Raw genomic sequence first — 5,609 nt, forward strand, 5'->3', positions numbered from 1 at the left:
CAGCCTCCCAAATAGCTGGGACTACAGGCATGCGCCACCACACCTGGCCAATCATTCTATTTGGATCTCATGCTCTAGAGCCTACACTGCCACGCTTTACTTTCTGTAATTGACATCAGAAAGCTATGAGATCATGTCCACGTTCAAAATGTAGAAAATGATAACACCGTTTTTCGAACGACGCAAGCCCTCTCGATGATTCTTCTCTATCACCCTGCCATCAAGCTGAGAATCACTGCCTGCAAAGCACTGCCTTTGACTATTTTTTTTAAACCTAACAAACGTGAAGGTGTCTGCTGGGTCTGTCAGTCAAGTCGGCTGCTGTCATTTACCCAGTAGCTGGAAGGCCCTCTGAGGTGGGCCAAGGAGCCCACACTCCCACCTAACCTGCCCATAAAGAGGGCAGGCAGCCATCTGACCAGGAGACCTGTCCACGGGCTGGACAAGGCCAGGCTCATCGCTGGGGAATTTAATCTCTGAGAGAGGGAAGTCCTGGTGGCTGTAAGCACAGGGTGGGGCCAGAGTGGCCAAAGTGAGTCGGTCACAAGATGAACAGGTAGTGGATAGTGGCGGGGAGGGCAGGATGGTGGGAGGACATATATTCAAATTTGTTTGAATATGGGCTAGAAACTAACATCAGTGGTTCCACATTAGGAGAGGACTGGGCGGATTGGGGGCAGGGATGGGAGAGCCGCTTTCCATTCGATACCTTATTGTACATTTTGATTTTTGAACCATATGATGTGTGTCCTATCAAAAAGAATAAATGAAAATTTCCACTCAACAGAGAACACTTTTTTAATCCTGTGCTGCTGCTTTTTGTGATAAGCCTCTTGGCACTCTCTTATTTAGAACAACCACAAAATACAACTATCTAAATGTTGGGAGAAGAGTATAATAAATTGGGGAGATTTGGGAGGAAAGCACATAATTATGGAAGTTTCCCCCAATGATAAAATGAAATTCAGTGGAAGCCATTTCAAACATTTAGAAACTTAACCAGAGGAAAAGAAAAGTGACTACTATCCCTTCCACCAAGAAACAGAGGGGATTTTTACACACAGTTGGGGGAATGTTTAAATACAATTTCTATCATTCTAATTCAACACAAGAGCATTCTCACGGTGTCAGAACACTTAAACATTTCTAATGACTTTTTATGTTCCACTATAGAGATACCCCATAATAGTCTTAACTATTTCCCTATTGTGGGGCATTTAGATTGTTTTCATTTCTGATTCTTCCAAATGTTATAATGAGTACTTGTTCATATTTCTGTCAACATTTCAGATTTCCTTAGGAGAATTTCTGAGAAGTAAATGTCTGAGTCAGAGGGTATGGATATTTGCACAGTCTGTGAAACAGACCACCCAACTGCTTTCCTAGAAGTGTGCATGGATTCCTAGCTCTACAAGCAGGCAGGAGAATGCCAGCTTCATTCCCCTGACAGCATTAGCTAGTCTTATTTTACCAGCTTCATCAGTCACTATAGTGCACAACTTTTATTTGTCGCTGGTTTTATAATAATAGGAATCCTTTACTATTTCTCCATTAAATTTACTGTTGACTACGGGTTTGTAAAAGATATCCTTTCTGTTATTATGAGATTGTGAGCACCAGGATTTAGATACTGAGCAGAGTTTCTCTCTTTTGTTCAATCAATATGATTTGTTAATTAATTTAATTCCTGGGATAAACACACTACCCAGTCATAATCAATTATTCTTTAATGCTGTTAAATTTGACATTCTAATATTTTATTTAAGATTTCCACATCCTCATTTTTAACTAACGTTAGTCTATAGTTTGGGTTTTTATTATTTGTAGTGTGTGCTTTTGTTAAGTTTCTAATGTCTAGGTCAACCTAGCTTCTCATTTTAGCCTATGTTCTAGGTATCAATTAGCCCCGCACAGAGTAAATACACATTACCTGTTTCAACTCCAACATATACAAAGCACCTACTATGGGCAAGGCATTATGCAAGACGCCATAGAGACACAAATTTCCAGACCTCTGAGATTCTAAGTTAGTAAGTCTGGTATCAGGCCAGGGAAAGAATTAATCGAAAAAGTAGCATTTCAACTGGGATTTGTAGGAAGTACCTTGAGGAGAGCATGCCATGGGCATTCAGAGAGAAAAAATACCCCAAGTCAAAAATACCCCAAGTCAACACGTCGTGTGCAAGTGCAAGGCAATTCAGGAACACGCATATGCTATGTTTGGCTGGAATGCCAGCTATGAGGAATAAAGAGGGCACGCGGCTTCGGATCATGAAAGTCCACAACTGCCATGCTAAAGAGTCTGCCCAAGATCAGAAAGAGAACAGGAAGGTGTAGGAGTCATAGAGTGATATTATTGTACTTTAAGAAGAGGTGGACACCAACGAAGAGTCTGCAAGGGTACAAGGAACACGGCAGCACAGCCAGAACAGCGGCAACACATGGGAAACATGTTGCAAAGATACCTTCTCTGACCACTGAGATTTATTGACGTGGACAAATTATCGTTTGAGGTTGAACCCTCAAGAAGGATGAAAACAAGTGGAGCAGGGGGTGTATACGTGCGTGTGTCCCTTTGCTTGGCCTTCTAGATCTCATTTCCAACACTGATCTGACTTCCCACATCCAACAGGGTCCACGTGAATTTCCTCTAGAATCAACAGTACCAGCATTTTGTCAGCCACAAAACTCCAACCCTCACTAGGCTGTGGGCCCCACGAGGGCAAAGATTTTATCTGTTCATTGAAGAATCCCCAAGTCTAGATTGGGACCTGGCAAGTAAGATAGGACTCAATAGGTATTTGCCGAAGGAATGATTCTGGACTATCCAGTCAGTAAATCCTGGCGATTCTTTCCACAAAGCCGCTCTACCAGCCAGCTCTTTCTACCGTGACGCCTATGCCAGCCCAGCTCCTTAACTCGCAGACCAAGGATGCCCAACACTCAGCCATGTGCCCTGCCTGGCGTCTTTTCTCCCCTCTGATCGCCCAAGCTCCCTGGCCAGTTGAACCTCCAGAAAGCACCCATTCCAGCCTGCAGGAAGGAACACGGGATTTGCAGGTGTCCCAGTTGATGCATATTACCTTATTGGTTCCTTATTGCCTTCAGGATTAATTTTGACACTGACACTCCTGCACTTCCACAAATCCGCACCAGTCTCCCTTACTTCCCTATAATCCCTACAGGAGCCATGTTGCCTCAGCCAAGCTACTACTCACTACTTTATGACCAAATCTTGGACATTCTAGCCTAGTGTATGCCTCCCCTTCCTTTCTATGATGTATCCAAGCCTTTGACAATCTTCCCTTCTTACCTCTAACGCACAATATTTTTTCCTGACTCTGAATTCTTAAGTATCTATAGTCTACTGCACTGCCCAAAACTGTGGCTATTGACATTTAAAATAATTAAAATTAAATAAAATTAAAATTCAGTTCCTGGGCTGTACTAACTACATTTCAAGTGCTCCATAGCCCTATGTGGCTAGTGGCTGCCATGTTGGATCACACAGAAATAGAATATTCCATCATAGCAGAAAGTTCTGGCTGGCAGTACTGGTAGCATTACTGAGGGCGTACTCACATACTACCCATACATCTGGTTAGTGGTTTCACCAATCTATGTCTTGAATCCCCAATTAAGCTGCAAGTGGAGTTGTTGTGGCAGCAGCTCTTTTGTAACGCATTGTATTTAGGAATACACTTAAATGGACGAGCTGCAAACACAGTGACATTTTTCTTTTTAGTAATCTCTTTCCACTATCATTCGTTATTTCTATTACAAAAAAATCTTTCAAGTGGTTGAAATATCTATTCCTAAGGCATTTCCCATTCAGCTCAAGGTATGATAGCTTTAAAATACATTAGCTTTGAAGTACTCATTTAGTCATTCGTTTATTGTTAACATTATGAACCACCCTAGTGATTCACTAAAGGGGGCTCACCCCAAAGAGTAGATTTGGTTAAGGGGGAGGAGTGGGAAGAAAAGATGCCCTAGCCATTAGGCAGCAGCCATCATGTCTGGAAGGAAAATTTTTCTTTTTTTTTTTTTTTCAGCTTTATTGAGGTATAATTGACAAATAAAAATTGTATATATTCAAGGTGTACAATATGATTTTTTTCTTTTCTTTGAGACAGGGTCTTATTCTGTTGCCCTAGGTAGAGTGCAGTGGCCAGTGGTGTTATCATAGCTCACTGCAACCTCAAACTCCTGGGCCCAAGCAATCTTCTTGCCTAAGCCTCTTCCAAGTAGTAGATGTGCACCACCAGACCTGGCTAAGTTTTCTATTTTTTATAGAGACAGGGGTCTCATTTTTGCTCAGGCTGGTCTCCAACTCCTGGCCTCAAGCGATTCTCCTACCTCGGCCTCCCAGAGTGCTAGGATTACAGGCATGAGCCACCATGCCCAGCCAACATGATGTTTTGATATACATAAACGTTATGAAATGATTGACACAATCAAGCTAACTAACATATCCATCACCTCACATAGTTACGTGTGTGTGCGCGCGCGTGTGTCTGTGGTAAGAATACTTGAGATCTATCTCAGCAAATTTCAAGTATTCAATAGAGTATTATTAGTTATACTCACCACACTGTACACTAGGTCTCCAGAACTTACTCATCTTATAACTGCAAGTTTGTACCCTTTGACGAACACCTCATTTCCCACCCGTCCCCGGACCCCCAAACCCTGGTAACCACCATTCTATCCTCTGCTTCTATGAGTTTGATTGGTTTAGATTCCACATATGAGTGCGATCATACAGTATTTGTCTTTCTGTGCCTGGCTTATTTCACTAATAAAGTCCTCCAGGTTCATCTAAGTTGTTGCAAATGGCAGGATTTCCATCTTTTTTGAAGCTGAATAATATTCCATTGTGTGTATGTAATATATATACACATACACCACATTTTCTGCATCCATTCAACTGTCAATGAACGCTAAGGTTAATTGTGTCTTGGCTATTCTGAATAATGCTACAATGAACATGGGAGTGCAGATATCTCTTGAACATATGAATTTCATATCTTTCAGATATATACCCAGAAGCAGGATTGCTAGATCATATGTAGTTTTATTTTTTTAATTTTTTTGAGGCATCTCCATGCTGTTTTCCATATGGCTATACCAATTTACATTCTCACCAACAGTGTGCAAGGGTTCCCTTTCAGGAGAATTTTTCTTTGTCGAGGTAAAAACCAGTTATCTCAGCCAACAGCCTAATATCAACTCTAAACCTACCATCCCCACAGAGACAGTATCAAATGACTATTAGGCTCCTAGACTGGTCCATAAAAGGCTATTTCATCCATAGTATAGCTATATTCTTGATGACTGCTTTTACGGGGGAAAAAAGATTTTTAGCACAAACTAAACTCCAAATGACTTCTATTAAGATCTTTTCGTTAGTTGAGAGATGCTTCAACATTCTAAACGCAAATCAGTTTCCAAAGTAATCAAAGTTGCCTAAAAGGTTGCTCTAAGTGGGTTGTCTGGGTTTTTTTAAACACCTCTTAATTTACATTTCATATGAAGTTGTCGAAAAATAATAGAGATGAGGAAAATATTTCAAACAGGGCTTCAACTAAAAGCAGGAAAACGTTACA

At 41.2% G+C, this 5,609-nt stretch overlaps 1 protein-coding gene across 1 annotated transcript in view; it reads right to left on the bottom strand.

Moving 5' to 3' along the window:
- CTPS2 (CTP synthase 2) overlaps positions 1-5,609 on the bottom strand; it is a 102,979-nt gene that overhangs the window by 49,790 nt on the left and 47,580 nt on the right. The gene's annotated exons all lie outside the window — the stretch shown is intronic.

Source organism: Propithecus coquereli, unplaced genomic scaffold (assembly GCF_000956105.1).
Source record: "Propithecus coquereli isolate 6110/MARCELLA unplaced genomic scaffold, Pcoq_1.0 Scaffold513, whole genome shotgun sequence".
In the NCBI taxonomy this organism is placed as follows: domain Eukaryota; kingdom Metazoa; phylum Chordata; class Mammalia; order Primates; family Indriidae; genus Propithecus; species Propithecus coquereli.